At 49.2% G+C, this 20,365-nt stretch overlaps 1 long non-coding RNA gene across 1 annotated transcript in view; it reads right to left on the bottom strand.

Annotated features, from left to right (window-relative positions):
- Positions 1-3,275: 3,275 nt before the first annotated feature.
- LOC122680397 overlaps positions 3,276-20,365 on the bottom strand; it is a 92,389-nt gene continuing 75,299 nt past the window's right edge. The window contains exon 3 of the long non-coding RNA XR_006336693.1: positions 3,276-3,435. This is a non-coding gene — a long non-coding RNA (uncharacterized LOC122680397). The remainder of the gene's footprint in view (positions 3,436-20,365) is intronic.

The raw sequence follows: 20,365 nt of genomic DNA, 5'->3' as shown, positions 1-20,365 counted from the left end.
CTCAGGTCTGCAGACAGTGTGGCCCCATGATGGGACCCTGAGGCTCAGGATCAGGGAGGGGTTCGCAGACTAGCTGGGCAAGAATGAAGTCCTGTGATGGTGAGGTGACTGGAGAAGGAAGCAGTGGACTTCCACGGAGGAGACAGGCAGCATCTTCTTCATTGTTCAGGGAACATGGAGACTGGGGAGGACGGAGGCTTGCAGGGCAGGTGCCCAAGGGAGAGCGTCTGGGGAGTGTCCATCACAGGCAGCCAGCCCAGCCCCGGGCAGCCAGCCTGGGTCTGCAGCCTTCTGCCGTGGACACATTCCTGGCTCCCAGTGATGTCCCCAAACAGCCCAGGAGCAAGCTGGGCACGGCTCCCTGCTTCCACCTTGCAGAGGAGGAAACTGAAGCTTAGAGAAAGGGCCTCCGCAGGCGATCTGGGATGTTAGAAGTGAAGTCAGGGAATGAATTTGGGCTCTAGTCCACAGCTCTCTGCTTTCTAGAAGGCATTAGGAGTCATGACCCAGCACGGACAATCCCCATCGCTGTGATGGGACCGACATGCCTGCCTTCTCTGAACACCTGTGAGGTCACAGGTGACATGGCACCAGGGCCATCCCACCCAGTGTCCGCATCTCCCCAAACATTTGGGGAGGCCTGTTTCACTGAAATGACACTCCCTTCCTTTCACTAGGGCTTCCCTGATGGCTCAGACAGTAAAGAATCTGCCTGCAATGCAGGAGACCTGGATTCAATCCCTGGGTTGGTTGGATTCCCCTGGAGAAGGAAATGGCAACCCACTCCAATATTCTTGCCCGGAGTCCTATGGACAGAGGAGCCTGGTGGGCTGCAGTTGATAGGGTCGCAAAGAGTTGGACATGACTGAGTGACTAACGCTTTCCTTTCACTTGGTTCTTTCCTGGATAAGAGCCCACACCTTTAAAAAGGAACAATGCCCAGCCCGAAAGAAAGAAAGAAAGTGAAGTCGCTCAGTCATGTCCAGCTGTTTGTGACCTCACGGACTGTAGCCTACCAGGCTCTTCGGTCCATGGAATTTTCCAGGCAAGAGTACTGGAGTGGGGTGCCTTTTCCTTCTCCAGGGGATCTTCCCAACCCAGGGATTGAACCCAGGTCTCCCACATTGCAGGCAGACACTTCACCATCTGAGACACCTGGGAAGTGCTCAGCCCTAACCAAACCCTTAAAAGAGGATGCTGAACTTGACCTTCTCCTGGCTGGAAAGTGTTTTGTTTTTCTTTTCTTTTTTAAAGAAATGATTAAGAATTGCAGCAAAGCATCTGCCCAGCCCGTGAAGGGCCACTCTCCCCAGAGGCATGTTGCCACTTGCCTCTATCACCTGGGTGCAGGCAGCACATTCTTAGTTGCCCTAGGGCGTCAGCATCACCCCTGACCTGACGAGCTGACTCCCGCCTCTTGGGCTTAGCTGCATCTCGAAAGGGCAGGGCAGGGCAGCTCTGCGCATCAGGCTTTTTGTGTGGTCCAGCAGGCCTCGTCCCCATGGGGCAAGGTCTAAACCCCTGAGCAGCTGAGTTGCCCAGAACACCTCACCAGCCAGTCCCCGGGAGACGCGCAGAAGCAGCTTGCATCAGGTAGCCCGCATCTGTCCACACGCAACTGGGCAGGGCCTGGGAACACCATGAGGACCAGGGATTAGGTAGACACCCAGGGCCACCGGTTTGGGGAGTTCTCATCACCACGCTGCCCCGCCTCTAAGGAGCCTGTGACCCCTGGAAGAACTGCACTGGCCACAGCCCACAGAAACAACGCCCTCTGAATAAATAGATGCAAAAACCTGAGCAAAGGGGAGCAATTCCACTCTAACCAAGGGGAAGGCAGGGCACAGAAGCCTGGACTAGAGAACCTTAGAACTGGCCCACGATACCCAGCTTCTCTTTCCTCAATGCTTTCTGCCTTAAGACTCCAGGGAGGCTCCACGCCCTCTCCCTCTCCTGCCCAAACTGCCCGCTGGAGTGAGTATGACCAAGCCATTCACACTAAGCCATGTACAGATTGCCAGAGTATAACATGGGAGGAGCTGACCTCTACTTAGGTGTGCCAGAGCTGGGTGGTACCTCTGGGGAACCAGGGGCCAGGATCCTTCCAAGAGTACGACAGGGTGGGAGGAGTAGAGAGCAAGGTCCTGGGATGGCTGCTGCTGACTTGCTGGCTGACCTGGACAAAGCACCTTAAGTCTGCGGTCCCCCACTTCCTCCTTTGAGAAATGTGCATGATGGTACTGACTTCCCACCGCGGGTGTCAGGATGAAGATAAACTGTATGGCTGCAGCACCACCGCCACGTCTGACAAGTCTTAAGTATATAATGGACGTCTGCTCATCCCTTCCTTATTCCTTGACTCAGTTGCTCACAAAATCCCTTCCTGGTGCCTCTCCTTATCCACCTGCAGGCCATCCTGGTTTCTGAGTCCCAGCCCTTCGCATCCACAAAGCTTCCTGTCCAGAGTCAGTCCTTGGCACCCATGTCTTTGGGGAGCCAGCAAGCCCATCTATCTGAGACAGAGTTTCCCGAGGAATGGCTGGAAGGGGATGAGCTCTGAAAGGGGAGTCTGCTCCAACTTCCTCTCATTTAGGTCTCGTCTCTGGGCAGCCAAGAGGCTGTTCGTAGCTTCTTCCAAACACGCTTCCTGCTAAATGTCCCCTGAGCCCTGATATTTGGCCCTGCTCTCACTGTAGCTTGGGGAGAGAGCAATCCCCAGTGGGCAGGGCAGCAGGCCCCCGGGGCATGGTGGGGGCTGGTGACGAAGCCCTCTGAGGGCTGCAGCAGAAGCAGGGTCAGTGGGGGCAAACGGATCGGATTTGAACCCTAGCTTGGCTGCTCTCTCAGCTCTGCATGGGTAGAGAAAAAAAATTTTTTGAGCCTCTCTGTTTTCTTCATTTTAAACTCTGAGTGACGAATTTATTTATTTTTAATTGGAGGATGCTTACTTCATAATCTTGTGTTGGTTTCTGCCATCCATCAACATGAACCAGCTGTAGGTAGACTTATGTCCCCTCCCTCTTGAACCTCTTCCTGCCTCCCACTCCATCCCACCCCTGTATCCTTCTCTCTATGGTCCATTGTTAGGACCTGGGATGACAAGCTCAGGAGACATGAATGAAAGAGTTCCGAGACAAATCTCTGAGATCAGAGACAGGGATGGGGGTAAAATTGCTTCAAATTCCCTGAAGTGTGGGGATCCGTGGCTGTTACCATGGTGGTTGATGCATCATCCTTAGGAGGTTGCAGGAAATTTCCTACAAGTTTTCCTCAGGGGGACCAGCCAGGCTACCACACCTGCTCAGTATTTCCTTTAACTCCAGACTGGAATTCCTGCTGAAGATTTGATCTTCAGGTTCAGACGTTGACCTTGCTGGGAGCACACACTTGGACACTCCTCAACCCTCTTAAGATGACAGTGTCCCAGGACAGTCCCTGCCAAGCAAATGGATAAACAGTCTTTAGAACTAGTGTGCATGTGTGCTAAATTGATTCAGTCAAGTACACCTCTTTGTGACTGTATAGCCTGCCAGGCTCCTCTGTGCATGGGATTCTTCAGGCAAGAATACTGAAGTGAGTTGCCATGCCCTTCTCCAGAGGATCTTCCTGACCCAGGGATCGAACCCTCATCTCTTACATCTCCTGCTCTGGTGGGCAGTTTCTTTACCACTAACACCACCTGGGAAGCCTGGCATATGTATATCTATGGCTGATTCATGCTGGTGTATGGTAGAGACCAACACAATATTGTAAAGCAATTATCCTCGAATTAAAAAAAAAGAAAAACAACTAAAGAAGGATGCTTAGACAGGTGACTTTTTCTCACATTCCATGCCAGTGCTTCGGGATGGGTGGAAGATCTGGGGTTGAGATGTTTGCAGGATCACACGAGCAAGCAACCAGGAGAGGTGGACGCACAGGGCCAGGCAGGAGGCTTCTGGCAGCATTAACATTCAGGCTGTGTTCTGCAGAAAGCCCAGGGTTCCGTGTGTCAGTGCGTGAGCTGCGGTGCGTCACTCGTGCCATTAACAGGCACTTTCCATTTTGGCAGCCTCGGCACATTCCGCGTGCTTTGCACATGCGCACCGCTCTGTCCTCCAGGAATAGCCACGTCCAAACCCTTCCAGGCCCCACCTGGCCCCGTTCCCTCCTGTGCCCTGCTCATAGGGCAGGGCTAGACTCTGCCCGTGGGTCATGATAGAGATATTTTTTGCAACCTGAGGATCGAGTTGCTATCTGTGGTCTGAAAGGCACAGGCCATGGGGAGACTGCCCTACATGTGGTGGACTTTCAATAAATCTCTCTTAATGAGTCAATAAATTAAAGGAAGGCATGAAGAAGGACTTCTCTAGGGTGGAAATTGTCTGTTGCTGAAAAGGATGGTGTCAGCTCTCTGGATCAGGCCCCTTAGCAGAGGAAGAAGGAGGAGAAAAAGAGGAAGGAGGTAGAAAGCCTGCCCTGTTGGTGCTTAATGGGGAGGACGCCTCTGACAGCCTGCAGCAGAGGGTCCAGGGGGACTTACTCTGCGTGCCCACAGAGGATTCCAGGCATGGCGAGACCTGTTGGGACATTTCAGAGCATGTCAGCCAGAAATACTGAAATCTCCCCCATTCTACATGTTCTTGCCAGTTTCAACACTCTGTCTGGTTCCTCCCTGCTCAAGAATTCCTGTCAGTTATGAAAGGAGGTCCTACACTGTCCCCAGTTCGAGTTGCTATCTCAATACCCAGGCTCCAGGCTTCCTGAGCTTTTCTGTTCGTCTAGTAATGGGGTGTGAGAATCAGGGAAATCCATGAACAAAACTCTTCTTGCTTAATAAAGCCCTGGATTTTTTTTTTCCCCAAATTGACTTGCAACTCACAACGAGTCCTTCCCTCGGCTTTCAAAGCCCTCTGTAATCTGACTGCTCACGACTGTCTAACCTCAATGCTCATCTCTCTCCCTGGGAAGGATGACAACAAGAGGGTATCTCCTCTTCCCACACCTCAAATGCCTTGACCCCCTTCTCCGCTCTCAAGGCCAACATGACCCCCTTGGGACTGACAGGTGAGATCTCACTCAGCCACCTGCTTTTCGGGCAGAAGGTGTCAGTGTCACCCTGTGGCATCTGGTTGGACCAATGGCTAGATATTTTCCATGCAAATACCACCAAAAAAAAAAAAAAAAGAGAGAGAGAGAGAGAGAGAGAGACGAATCTATGGACAAAAGGGAAATAGCAAAGCCAATTTGGAACCAACTTTGGCCGAGGGAATTGTACAATCTAGCTTTAATGTGATTAAGTCAAATTACTTCCAAAGAGGATGCAAGTATGACGGCCACTTCTTTGGCGGGGGGGCTGGCTGGGACTGATTCTCTTTCAGAGAGCCAAGGCCGGATTTGGGTTTTCATGAGCCTGAGGCAGCGAAGATATGGGGAGTGGGGGTGGGGAGCTCTGGAATGTTTTCCTTTCACAGGGAAAAATTTCAACCAGAGAAGAAAACTCGGTTCAGAATAGCAAATGGAAAATCAGCACTTGCAGGGTAACCTGGGGTTAATGGATGCAGACTCCAATATTTTGGAGTAAAGGATAAACAGAAGAAAAGAAAGACCCTTTCCTGTGGTCAGTCTGATCATTTCATAGTATGAGAACCAACGGAGTGACACCAGGCTTGTATGTGAGGGGACCTGCAGGAACACACAAATGACCTATGTGACATTACAATTACCTAGGTGACATTGATGCAGTCCAGTCACAGCGAAGGCTCGCTGTACCCACTAAAAACAGTTTCCTTTATTAAACACTCATCATGGGCTTGGTGTGGGCCTCCCAGGTGGCGCTAGTGGTAAAGAACACATCTGTCAATGCAGGAGGTGTAAGAAACGCAGGTCGAGAAGATCCCCTAGAGGAGGAAATGGCAGCCCACTCCAGTATTCTTGCCTGGAGAATCCCATGGACAGAGGAACCTGGCAGGCTGTGGTCCATGGGGTCACATAGAGTTGAACATGACTGAAGCTACTTAGCAAGCATGCATGCACACACATGGGCTTGGTATCAGTCCAAGAACTTAACATTTATTGTCCCATAAATGAGATCATCCTCATAACCATGAGCCAGGTATTATATCCATTTTACAGGTGAAGAAACTGAGGATCAGAGATGCCAAGTTTGCCTAAGGACAGCCAACTTTTTGAGAGGCAAAGGTAGAATTCAAAACCAAACAAAGCAAAAAACCAACACAGGAGTGTCTGATCCCAAAGCCTCCTGATGCAGTATTTGGGACTACACTGAGACAGACTCGAAGCTTGAAGCTCCATTCCAGCATGCCATGGACTTTTCTAGAATGGTGTATTCCCAGCCACATGCTGTGCCTTCTGCAGTGACTGTATCCTCAGTGCTCAGCAAGATTGCTCCAAGGTTCTGCTGAAGCAAACCCTGCACGGAGAATCTGTGTGCAAATGCTTTAAGAAAGGGCTCCCAGGAGGTACCGAGAAGGGAGTGGGACAAGCAGGCTAGAGGAGAAAAAGCCAAGCAGGGCTGTGATTGCAGGTGGAGCTCCGACTTCAGTCCAAACCTGCAGCCATCTCTGGTGTGTAAGTTGCAATTCAGAAGGCATCCCTCCTGGAGGCCAGAGAGCTACCAGCTGCTCTGGAAGGAGGGCCTGGGATGGGTGGCAGACTTCTGGGACTTTCCAATGCTTGCCTTAATAGCTGCCTCACCAATGGCCCAAGGACAATCCTCTGAAGAGGGCCCAGTTACAGGCCACTTGCAGCAAAGCACTCAAACCAGGGGATGGTCCATAGACCAGAAGTGGTGGCTACAGTCGTGGTTGGTGAACTTCAGAGCCTGGATTGAAAGTCTCGCGTGGAGTGTTGGCTTGAAGGAGTCAGCCATGGGACAGGCCACTGAGTCCCAGTGTGGTTCAATGCAGGACATCCATCTATACCCGCAGGAAGCCAGCCGCCATTGCCAAGGCTGGTACACAGTATTGGTCAGGGGCTATGTGGTGGGCACAGGAGAGGTCCAGTACCGCATGCTGTAGCTTATTTGTGAGTCTGGGCATGGGTGAGGCCCCCGTCATCAATATCCAGAGTCCACTACAGAAGGATGAAGGAGGAAGAGCTTGGCACAGGGATGTTCCATTGACTTGGAAGGGGTAAAGGGAGCCCTTTAGTAGAAATCACAATTTGATGACTCAGTCACTAACTGACTCTTTGGAGGCCTAAAGTGCCTTCAGAAATCCGTAGATGACATGTCCTAATGGAATCCCCAGGCTGAGCAACGGCCCATCCTTCATTCCAAGGGGGAGCAGACTGTTTTTCTCACTGGTCCAGGGGTCTCACTGTTCTCATGGGGACAAGGATGGGCCAGGAACAGGGTGGCAGCCTTGCCGAGGAGGTAAGGAGAGGTCTATATCCTCAGCCAACCCCACATACTCTCTGCTCCCAAGAGACAAGGAGCTGGGAACAGGGGCAGGCAGGTGGCTCCTGTGAACAGGGAGAGGATGGGCAGAGGTTAGACCTGAACAAAGGTGGGGAGGGAGGGTCTGTGACCCAGAGAGAGGAGGAGAGAGGATTCCTGGGGCGGTGGTGGGGGATTACAAGCCGTCTGAATGAGGGCCAATCTGCCCCCTCTGCCTGACAGCTTTAGCTCCCAGCAGGGGCCTGGCAGCTTGACAGCTGCCGTGGGCCCCCATCCTGGCATCCTTAGTCTACATCAAGCGCCTCCTTCCTCCAGGACCAAGACCAGGAAATGCCCTGAACAAAGACGCTTGTGCCCAATCTCAGTTCTGCCAAAGTTACAGTGGGTCCACCTGGTGCTTTATCCTCCACCCTCCTGATCTCTTTCCTGAAACGCATCCTCTCAGGGTCAGCTTTGCTGTCTCTCCCTCCTCATCTCCCAAGGCCAATCACCAGCTCCTACTGCTCCTCTTCTCAAAGTATCTCTTCTGTTTCATCTCCCTCCTCAGGTCATGTGATGGAGTGGAAAGAATACAGGATGCATGCTCCAAGGGTCTCTGTTCCAGGATCAGCCTTTTCCACCTGCCGGCCGTGTGAGATCCAGTCCTTCCTTCCTCACTCCCACCCTCTCATACCTGCATTCTGTTCTCCACCACCTGGACCGCATGGCCATCCACCCAGGATCCCCCGGCCAAGCTGTGTGCACACTTCCTGCCCCATCCCCCACCCTTTCCACCCAGGCTACATGCTCTCAGGTACCTACGAGAGCCTCAACAGGATCCATCAGAAAGTTCTGGTCCTGAGTCAAAATCTGACCAGCAATACAGTTGTTGTTGTTGTTTTTCTTGTGCTTTGGACTCAGATCCTTGGCCCAGTCTGCAGCCCCTTGATGAATGAACCTGAGTGAGACAGAATGGGCCCTGGAATACACGCCTGAGTATGAATGAATGAATACCAAAGAGGTTAGAATTGTTAGTGAATCCACCAAAGAGGGGTGGAGAGCCAGGGAAAGGGCAATGGCAAAGGATATATATTCTAACTGTAATGGATGAACAGAAAATTCATATGGTAAGGTCCATGAATATTCATTGGAAGGACTGATGCTGAGGTTGAAGTTCCAATACTCTGGCCACCTGACACGAAGAGCTAACTCACCAGAAAAGACCCTGATGCTGGTAAAGATTGAAGGCAAAAGGAGAAGAGGACGACAGAGGATGAGATGGTTGGGTGGCATCACTGACTCTATGGACATGAGTTTGAGCAAGCTCCAGGAGACAGTGAAGGACAGGGAAGCCTGGTATGCTGCAGTCCTTGCGGTGGCAGAAAGTTGGACATGACTGAGCAGCTAAACAACAACAGCAGCTCTCTGGGAAAAAGAAATACTATGATGATAAGTCCAATGAAAGCCTTTGCAATTCACACGAACTTGTAAAATGAAAGCTTTGTCCTTCTGAGTAAAACTACTGGTTCATCTCCACGGTCCAAACAAAGAATTTTAGTTGTCAGGAAATTCTAACCTGGACTGTGAGTGATTATGTTAATGGTGGTTCTCTGTTAGCTTAATCTGACTTTTAAATATAATAGTGAGAGATCTTGGGGGCAAGTTTTGGTATCAACGGTGTAAGGGGAAAAAGTGTCTTTGAAAAAACGAGCAGACCTGGGTCACTGACGCATCCCCCCTCCAAAATACAAGCAGGCTGCTCAGGGATAAGAGCTGAACATGACAGACTAGTCCCCTTGGTCCTTGACCCCTGCTGTGCCTGGCACATGGGACTCACAGGGAAGGAGGCAAGACAGTGCATCGGGTGTAACAGAACACAAACGCAGCACAAACAGACAGAGCGATGTCTGCACATCACAGTCAAACATTGAGCACAGGGGAGTTCCCTGGTGGTCCAGTGGTTAGGACTCAGCTTTCACTGCTGAGAGCCTGGGTTCAATCCCTGGCCAGGAAACTAACATCCCATAAGCTGTGCCCCCCAAAAATAAAATAAATTTTAAAAACCACTAAGAAGAAATAAGGTTGTACAAAGTGGTACAGGGCCAACTCATTCACATGGATGAATTCCCCTGATCTACATCAGCTTATCCTCTGAATGCACAAAGAACATTAAGGGTGTCCAGCATTCAATAAAACTATGCATTTGCTCTCTCAAATCCCCACCTCCCCGGGTGGATGCCTCCTGGTTCTCGATCCATGACCAGGCTGTTGGTCACATCATCAAAACTATTCATTCAAAAGGGCACTCAGTAAGCATAAAACACACAAGTGATAAGCCTTTTATTTTAATTCAAAATATACACATGTGTTTATTGTACAACTTTTACATGAGGGACCCAGGTCACCGCCCTGAGGATAGAGATCTGAAGATGACCATGCCAACCTTTCTTTTGTTTTTTGCAAAAGCCAAACTCTTAATGCCTTCTCAACAATTTCCAGTTTCAATTTGCTCAAAGTATTAATGGAAGAGTTTACATGCATGAAGAATCTGGTTCCAGAAGCCTAGATTTTTATAACTTTGGTTTCACTTTTATATTTGGCTTATTCACATCTGATTGGCATCAACTCTTTTAGTAACGCACCTGTATTGAGACATTTCAGAGCATCCAACTTCATTTTCACAGACCTGCTGGTTCTTCTCACACTCTTATGTAAAGTGAATTCAAATTAGATGGGGCTGGTGATTCCCAGAGGAGACTGGAAGGCCACAGTTCATGGGGTCACAAAGAGTCAGATATGACTGAGCACACACAATTAGATTAGTTCAATGTAAAAATAAGTACAACCACTTGAGCCAGTGTGATAACAAACACAGCCGACACTTCGTGGGCCAGCTGTTTACCTGGAGGCAGCAGAGGTGTGCAGGTGTGGGGGGAAGCAGCCCGTGGCCCTGGGCCACTGAGCATCAGAGGAGAATACCTCTGGGCAGCCAGTGACGCCTGAGGGTAAGATTGGCTAAGAGAGCTTCTCTTGTATTCCATATTCCCTTATCTCATCCTCTCTTTCCATAGTAATGCTAACAGTACTTTATTCAGGGACAATTAACAAACATTAAAATGATCAAATGCTAAGTGTACAGCTTAAGGCCCTCCCGTGACTACCACCCAGGCCAACAGAAGGAACGTTTCCATCACTCCATAGAGTGCCCTCTTTCCCCCTTCCGGACAATCACTGTTCCCCCAAAGACACCCACCGTTCTGATTTCTGTCACCATGGATTAGTTTAGTCTGTTCTTGAACTTAACATAAAACAAAGCTGCTGAACATTTTGTGTCTGGTTCCTTGCCTTTAACATAATGTTTTCGAGATTAGTCTGTGCGGTCACACAGACCAGTACTGTCTTCTCTCCCTCTCTCTCTTTTTTGTTGCTGAGATAGTTTTGATACCCATCCTCTCAGCTGAGCTCACTGGCAATCACTGAAGTTGAAACGAGAGAGAGGGCGGGATGAGGAACCCCTTTCTCCGGGGTCCTTTCAGCCCTTACTCAAGCTCTGTAGCCTTCACTAGCTGCCCCCAGCAAGGATGTGGGCAGTCAAAGGCGCAGGGGTTATCTCCTCCCACAACTCGGGCAGTGACATAGAATCTACGGTACAGGCGTTGTCCGAGTGGTTGAGAATCCACAAGCGTGTCAGCTATGCCTCTCTTTTCCTCCATCCCAGCCACGTGGGCACGGATGAACAAGTCTGGGGAAGCTTCCTTGGGCCCAAGTAGTCCACTGAGGCTCACTCACAAGTCACCAGCCCTCCTCCAGCACCAATCGATGATGCTAAGGGTGGTTCTTCCTCATCAACACATACAAATCCTACGGGAGGAACCCGACGAGGTCATGTTTGCCTATATGACCACTGGACCCATTCACGGATGGAGTGCCTGGGCTCTACTTTGCAAATTTCTTTTTTTATTTTTATTTTTATGGAAATACAGTTGATTTACAATATTGCATTAGTTTTAGGTTTACCGCAAAGTGATCCAGTTTTATGTATTCAGTTCAGTTCAGCTCAGTCGCTCAGTCATGTCCGACTCTTTGCGACCCCATGAATTGCAGCACGCCAGGCCTCCCTGTCCATCACCAACTCCCGGACTTTACTCAAACTCATGTCCATCGAGTCAGTGATGCCATCTAGCCATCTCATCCTCTGTTGTCCCCTTTTCCTCCTGCCCCCAATCCCTCCCAGCATCAGGGTCTTTTCCAATGAGTCAACTCTTCACATCAGGTGGCCGAGGTATTGGAGTTTCAGCTTCAGCATCAGTCCTTCCAATGAACACCCAGGACTGATCTCCTTTAGGATGGACTGGTTGGATTTCCTTGCAGTCCAAGGGACTCTCAAGAGTCTTCTCCAACACCACAGTTCAAAAGCATCAGTTTTTTGGCACTCAGCTTTCTTCACAGTCCAACTCTCACATCCATACATGACCACTGGAAAAACCATAGCCTTGACTAGATGGACCTTTGTTGGCAAAGTAGTGTCTTTTTTATCTATAAATTTTTTTTTTTTAATAAATTTTTTATGTATAAGTTTTATGTGTAAATGATATATATTCTTTTTTCTTTTATGTTCTCATCCATCTTATGCTATTATTGGAGAAGGAAATGGCAACCCACTCCAGTATTCTTGCCTGGGAAATCCTACGGACAGAGGAGCCTGGCGGGGCAGTCCATGGGGTTGCAAAGAGTTGGACATGACTTAGCGACTGAACAACAAAACAACATAAACCAAATGGAGAGAGTTTCATGGAAACAGACACACTACCATATGTAAAATAGACAGTGGGAATTTGCTATATGACTCTGAGAACTCAAACTAGAGCTCTGTGACAACCTAAAGGGGTGGTATGGGGTGGGAGGTGGAAGGGAGTTTCTAGAGGGAGGGTACATATGTATACCTGTGGCTGATTCATGTTGATGTATGGCAGAAACCAACATAATATTATAAAGCAATTATCCTCCAGTTAAAAATAAATTGTAAAAAGCAACATATGTTATTACAAGATATTGAATATAATTCCTTGTGCTACACAGTAGGTCCTTGTTTGTTGTCTATTTTATATATAGTTGTTTGTATATTTTAATCCCAAACACCTAATATCCCTTCTCCTCTTCCCCTTTGGTAACCATAAGCTAGTTTTCCATGTCTGTGCGTCTATTTCTGTTTTGTAAATAAGTTGGATTGATCCTTTGATCATTATGTAGTGTCCTTCTTTGTCTCTTTTCACAGCCTTTATTTTAAAGTCTATTTTATCTGATATGAGTATTGTGACTCCTGCTTTCTTTTGGTCTCCATTTGCATGAAATATTTTTTCCAGCCCTTCACTTTCAGTCTGTATGTGTCCCTTGTTTTGAGGTGGGTCTCTTGTAGACAGCATATATAGGGGTCTTGTTTTTGTATCAATTCAGCCAGTCTTTGTCTTTTGGTTGGGGCATTCAACCCTTTTACATTTAAGGTAATTATTGATAGGAATGGTCCCGTTGCCATTTACTTTGTTGTTTTGGGTTTGAGTTCATACAACCTTTCTATGTTTTCTGTCTAGAGAAGATCCTTTAGTATTTGTTGAAGAGCTGGTTTGGTGGTGCTGAATTCTCTCAGCTTTTGCTTGTCGGTAAAGCTTTTGAATTCTCCTTCATATCTGAATGAGATCCTTGCTGGGTACAGTAATCTGTAAATAAGTTCATTTGTATCAATTTTTTTTAAGATTACACATATAAGTGAGATCATATGGTATTTGTCTTTCTTTGGCTTAGTATGATACTCTTTAGGTCCATCCATGTTGCTTCAAGTGGCATTCTTTCTTTCGTTGATATGGCTGAGTAGTATTCCATTGTACAATTATACCACATCTTCTTTATCCATTCTGCTTTTGATGGACACCTAGTTTTCTTGGTTATTGTAAATAGTGTTGAAACAAACTCTGGGGTGCATGTATCTTTTTGAATTTTTATTTTCTCTAGATATATGCCCAGGAGTGGGACTGCCGGGTCATATGGTAGCTCTATAGTTTTAGATTTTTGATACTTTGGCCATTTGATGCAAAGAGCCAACTCATTGGAAAAGACCCTGATGTTGGGAAAGATTGAGGGCAAGAAGAGAAGGGGGTGACAAAGGGTGAGACGGTTAGATAGCATCACTGACTCAATGGACATGAATTTAAGCAAACTCCAGAAGATAGTAAAGGACAGTGGAGCCTGGCCTGCTATGGTCCATGGGGTCACAAAGGGTTGGACATGACTTAGTAACTGAACAATAACTATACAATTTATGGATCCACTTCCGGGTCAGCTATAGCTCTGAAAGACCAGTCTTTTCCCTCTCCTGAGTTCAGTACATTTGCGAATCCCATCTCCTCTGCATCAGGGAGCATCGGTGGCCCAGGGCCAAGGCCATTTGGCAGCTCCTGAGGCTCCGCTCAGCATGCCTGACAAGGCCAGTGGTTGTCGAGAGGTGCAAGGAGCAAGGGGAGGGCGGAGCTCAGATTGTTCATGCTGGGCGGTTGGCAAAGACACTTCCTGAGGCTGGGATGATGCTCCTTGATCCACAGAGACAGTGGGCAAGACAGGGCCAGAGTCTGTGGCAGGTCACTGTTGGCGTCAGTTGGTACTAATTGTCCAAAAATCATTAGGCTGGTGTCTGGCAGGACACCCTTGATGAGCAAAGGTACAGTTTGTGCTGAGATCTGGTTATATGTCTAGGCTATTTATTGACAGAGGGAGGGAGAATAAGGAAGGAGGCTGAGAAAGGATAAAACATACAGTGGGAAGGAAGCTCTCCACCTCTCTTGTCTGACTTCATTCTCTCACTTCCACCAAAACAATGAAGGATTTGTCTGCTCTCATACAGACAGGGGAACTGTGGGTTTTATGCTGAAGAATCTACTGTCTGAACTCGACCACCAGCATGTGACCTGTTGATTTGCAGCTCTGCGAATCCCAGAGTTGGAGACCATTCTCAACCTGGTCCTGCTTCTTTCTCAATGGAGATCTGAGTTCCATAGATGGAGTCCAGGGCAGAGCTGGTGTTCATGAGTCTGACTCCCAACTGACATATTTTATGGTATCAACAAGATCATCAAGATACTCAAACTCCAGACCCTACTTCTGTCCACTTCAGGAAGAGCTGCCCTCCTCCAACACAGAGGTCCACTTTCAGAAAATGTGAAGAGTCCTGGAAAAGTGTTTAGAGATCTGGGGGAAGATCACTGAAATACAAAGAGAGCACTGCCCTTGTAGTCAAATTCACAGTGGACTCTTGAGCTGATTCCAAGGTAAAGAGCCAAATGTCCTAACAAGGGTCTGGAGCCTCACAGGGGCTGGTGAGCTGGTTGGGGGCCCAGAATGGCAAGATGGGTCTCTCCAGGAGGCATGTGCCGGGGGAGGGACTGGTTGGGCCACTCAGGCCTGCCCAGCTGTCAGGGGTGGGGTACCAGCAGGAGGGCCCTCCCCTCTCAGTGAGCAGCATCAACTGCTGACATGAAGCCAGCTGGTCAACCCCACCCAAGTAGGCAGAACCAGGGGGTGTTGGTGAGGGCTGGAGGGATCTGATTCTGACAAGGACACTGTTAGATTCTGTTTAGATTCATCAGAAGGAAAAGACTTGGACTGAACCAAAAATTACCTTCAGGTCTAGACCTGGACCTGTTAGTCATTCAGTCATGTCTGACTCTTTGCGACTCCATGGACTATAGTCTGCCAGGGTCCTCTGTCCATGGAATTTTCCAGGCCAGAATACTGGAGTGGGTTGCCATTTCCTCCTCTAGGGGATCTTCCCCACCCACGGATCGAACCTGAGTCTCCTGCATTGCAGGCAAATTCTTTGCTATCTGAGCCACTAGGGAGACCTACAGGAAATGCTACCTTCACGTTGGTGAGGTGGGAACAAAAGGAAACTGACTGCACAGCCCAGGAAAGAACACAAGGCTGGTCTAGAGGACATTGATGTTGTAGCAGGCACCATGGGGTCACCTTCAGCCACACAGAGTGAAAGCCTCAGCCTTTCAGGGCCCCCATTTTCAAAGAGAAGCTCTCTGTTGCACTTTCTCTTGGACAGAATGCATCCTCAACCTCTCTGCTCTCAGGATCTGCCCCGGGGAGCACGGAACTCTCCCCATGTGGTCCCCTAAGCCTGACATTAACCTAACTCTCCCTGCATCTTCCCTCTGTCCTCACAGCATTGGCTTTCCTCTTCACATCCAACTCCCCTGGTCCTAACCCAACTTCCCACAGCCATCCCTATGACAGATGTATAGTCCTCCTCATCTTTTAAGTCAGGTCTGAAGGCCCACTCTTCTGAGAAGCCTTCCTGGGTTGACACTACCCTGTGCCTATGTGCTAAGTCACTCTAATAGTCTCTGACTCTTTGCGACTCCATGGACTGTAGCCCATCAGGCTCCTCTGTCCATGGAATTTTCAAGAATACCAGAGTAGGTTGCCATTTTCCTCTCCAGGGCATCTTCCTGACCCAGGGATCAAACCCGCCTTTCCTACATCTCCTGCATTGGCAGGTGGATTCTTTACCACTAAGCCACCAGGAAAACCCTGGATATTAAATCACAGAAACTCCTCACTCTGTTCCAGGAGACTGACATTCACATTTCTTCAATCCCAAGTTTCTGGGTTGACACGTTTCTCTGGGGAAATAGTTCCAGAGATGGACAGTCCAGCCAAGAGGAGGAGGAATAAATCTGAAGGCAGGCTGGGGACGGTTTGTTCCACAATCCCTCAGCAAACTCATCTGAAGTCCTACACATGACTAAATCGCACTTGGGGTGGTTTCCTCTATGGTCCAGAGCCAACAAACAGAAGTGTGTGTACATCTCCACCTGGAACTGTTACCAAGTCATTAGATGTGCCTATGTGTCTTTCTCAGCTGAGTTGTGAGAGATGAAGGTACCCTCCAGCCTGATGCTCACACAGTCCCTGACCTGAGAACCCACTGAGACCCCAGAGGAAAAAGAGGGGGCTCTCTCTTGCCTTTTTCTCAGTCTAACCCAATGTGTGTGCGTGCAGGTGTGTCGGGGAAAGAGGGAAGCATCCTGGCCAGGTTAGTGGGTCACCATCACCATCTCTTGTCCCTGCAGTCACTTTATCATGGACTAGAGAAAGTCACCAGCCTCCCCTCCTCCAGGGCCGGTGATATGAAGATTAGAGGCAAGAAGGTAATCAGAGGGCTGTAGAAAAATGCAAGAGAGCATGACCCTCCCGGTCAATGAAACAGGGCCTCCCCGACCTTCAGCCCCAGGCCCTCATCCTGCCAGCCGGACCTGAGTCTGTGCCTCCCACAGCTGCTCAATTTAGAGATCCTGCGGGGGAGCCCCTGATCCCTCGAGACCCACGGGGCTATTTCCAGCTCTCCGGTTCCTCCTCCCGCCAGGACTCGTGTATCAAAGCAACTTAGGGGCCCTGGTGGCCGCCTTTCTCTGTCCCCTTTAGATGTGATGAGCCAGGGTTGTTGTTCAGTCACTTAATCATGTCCAACTCTTTGCAACCCCAAGGACTACAGCTCGCCAGGTTCCCCTATCCACGGTCTTCGGTAGTTTGCTCACACTCATGTCTATCGAGTCGATGATACCATCCAATCATCTCATCCTCCGCTGCCCCCTTCTCCTCCTGCCCTCAATCTTTCCCAGCATCAGGGTCTTTTCTAACGAGTCAGCTCTTCACATCAGGCGGCCAGCTTCAGCTTCCTCATCAGCCCTTCCAATGAATATTCAGGATTGATTTCCTTTAGGATCAACTGGTTTGACTGATGAGCCCGTGACCACTCCCAGAACGTTCTTCTGTAAAAAGCTTAGGGATTTCTGGATACTCCAACAGAGGTAATGGAGGGGTCCTTGGGTTAACTCATCCCCAGGGCCCACCCCCAATCCAGACTTTCTGACTTGACTCGTGTCCCAGGATCTTCCAGCTCAGCCACACACAACATTTTTATTCATGTGTAAACAAACAAAACAGGCCTCTCACCCAGACCCAGTGCTGATGTCAAACGACCTAAACCTGCCCCAGGAGAAACCGTCAGAGACACAACTGCCTGGACCACTCACCTCTCTCTGCCTACCCATCTTCTCATCCTCACTGCGGACTTGGTGCTGGCCTCCAGACTCCAGTTTTGGAGTCTCCCACCTGCCCACAACGTGTAGGGAGGGAAGCCAGACTCCTCCAGGCTGTGTGATTAAGGACAGTTCACTTAGCCTCTCTGAGCTTCCATGTCCTTGTCGGTAAGCTGACCTAAAACATTGTCCTGACCATTCCTCCAGGATAAAATACATGGCAGGGCTTCACACACTGCAAAGTGTCATTGAATGCCAGTTACTTTTATCCTTAACCTTCATCAAAGCTATGATTTTACAGTAGTCATGTACAAATGTGAGAGTTGGACCATAAAGAAGGCTGAGTGCTAAAGAATTGGTGCTTTCAAATTGTGGTGCTGGAAAAGACTTTTGAGAATCCCTTGGACAGCAAGGAGATCAAACCAATCAGTCCTAAAGGAAATCAACCTTGAATATTCATTGGAAGGACTGATGCTAAAGCTGAAGCTCCAATAGTTTGGTCACCCGATTCGAAGAGCCAACTCATTAGAAAAGACCCTGATGCTGGGAAAGATTGGAGGCAGGAGGAGAAGGGGGCAACAGAGGATGAGATGGTTGGATGGCATCATGGACTCAATGGACGTGAATTTGAGCAAACTCCAGGAGATAGTGAAGGACAGGGAAGCCTGGTGAGCTGCAGTCCATGGGGTTGCAAAGAATTGGACATGACTGAGTGACTGGACAACAACCTTTTTCTTAAAGCTACTTTCCCCCAACTGGTAGAATCCCTGGTAAGAACCAGAAGGAGCTGCCGTGGTGACACCTAAGCCAGGACCTTTCTGTGATGCCTTTCTGTCCAACTCACTCAACTGCAGATTTGGCCCTGGAATAAAAGAAGGAAATTGCTGTTGTTCAAGCTGGTTAACAATTTCCTTTTTTTAAAGGAGTCAAAGATCGAGAGATGAGGCAGGTGAAGGTTTGAGAAGAAAAAAAGCTGAAGAGTTAGGGTGGCCCTAGACCCTCTAGGGCCTCTAGAACATCCACCGAGCCCTCTGCTGGTAGCCCCACTGAAGTCTTGTTTACTCTTTTTCTGGCTTCAGTCCTGAGTTCTGGATCAAGCCTCCTCTGTTATTTTGGAGCAGGAAATTACTGACCCATCACACAAGCCTATAATAAATAGCCTCACGTCGTAAAACACAAGCCCTCCACAGAGCTTACATTTGGAAATGCTGAGGCATTTGCAAGCTGCTGCCCAGAATATATTTGGAGTCTTACTGCTCCTCCCCTGCTTCAGCAGGGCAATCTACAGCCTGGCAGGACCAGAGTCAGCCCCTCACCCAGACTGAGAGTTCCACATTGGTGTTTTTCCTTCATCTCACGTTCAGCACCTTTTGATGAGAAGCTGAAGGCCATACATTTTAAAATGTGGCATAAAACCAAAAGAAGAATTGCTGTTTTGAACTGTGGCACTGGAGAAGGCCCTTAAGAGTCCCTTGGACAGCAAGGAGATCAAACCAGTCAATCCTAAAGGAAATCAACCCTGAATATTCATTGGAAGGTCTGATGCTGAAGCTGAAACTCTCGTACTTTGGCCACTTGATGGGAAGAGCCAACTCATTGGAAAAGACCCTGATGCTGGGGGAAATTGAGGGCAGGAGGAGAAGGAGGTAGCAAAGGATGAGATGGTTGGATGGCATCACTGACTCAATGGACATGAGTGTAAGCAAACTCTGGGAGATAGTGGGGGATAGAGGAGTCTGGCAGGCTTCAGTCCATGGGGTTGCAAAGAGTCAGAACCAACAACATAACATGAGAGGGGGCAACTTGCACAAAGCCAGCCCACTATCATCCCCCAGGGTGGGCAAGGGCTCTGGGCTGCCTGTAGCACAGCCTCTGCAATCTCTGGGGTGGGGTGGGGACGGGGAGCCGTGGACAGGGAATGAAGGGCTAGGGAATGGGTAGTGACTGGGCTGCAGGGAGGGTCACCACACCATCCCCCCACCCCCCCACTGCCCAGCAGAGCTGAGTTCAACCCCAGGGATGAGGCATGCCTGCTGTCTAGTGTGGGTTCTGGGGATGCTCTCTCTGGGACCTGGCTTTGATGCAAGAAGACAGGGCCAAGGGCAGGGCAGAGCATGCATGATGTACCCCTGGCCTGGAATTCTGGATTCAGGCACCCGCTGAAGCTTCCAGAAATGTCTCAGCAGCCATGGGGGAGTGCTACAATCCTTCCCAGGTCCCGGCCAATTTGCGTGTCAATGGGAACATTTCTTTCCTGTCCAAGTGTTTTGGCTCCAACCCCAATGGGGAGGGAGAGGAACTGTTCCCCAACATCCTTCTGTCCTTGTAACCAGCCTCTGGGTCAGCCTGAGGCCTGGCAGGGAAGTAACTGACCTAGGTATGGTCTGGGAGGACCCGGAAGGCTCCATTCCCTCAAAAGCATAGTGTTTCAAATTGAAAGCTTCTCATCCCCATTTCATCCTCCTCATGTAGTTTTCACTCCGCTAGTTAAAAATGGAAATCCTTCTGAGCAGGGGAACAGGACCAGACCATCCTCAGCTTAGCCTACTGATTTTCTAATGGGTCCTGCAAGCAGGTATTTACAGGGGAGGGACAGTGAAGGCGTGAGAGCCCTGGATCCTGGGGCAGGGGGGAGTGTACATTTCAGGAAAGATAGAGGCTGCAGGGGAGAGAATGGGAGGATGAGGCAGAGCAATGATGGCAGAAGCTTAGCATAATGGAGCATGAAAATTTGAGCCAGGAGATTAGGGTTCAACTCCCAGCTCTGCCTCTTATTCAGCTGAGGTTTCTTTGAGCATCCATAAAGGAGATGAATTACGTCTACCTCGTTGGCCTGCCTCCCAGGGTTGCTATGGGGACGTGATTAAATGACAAATGCGGACATGCTTGG

The sequence above is a fragment of the Cervus elaphus genome, chromosome 22 (assembly GCF_910594005.1).
Source record: "Cervus elaphus chromosome 22, mCerEla1.1, whole genome shotgun sequence".
In the NCBI taxonomy this organism is placed as follows: Eukaryota; Metazoa; Chordata; class Mammalia; order Artiodactyla; family Cervidae; genus Cervus; species Cervus elaphus.
This window is presented reverse-complemented; position numbering and strand designations above follow the sequence as displayed.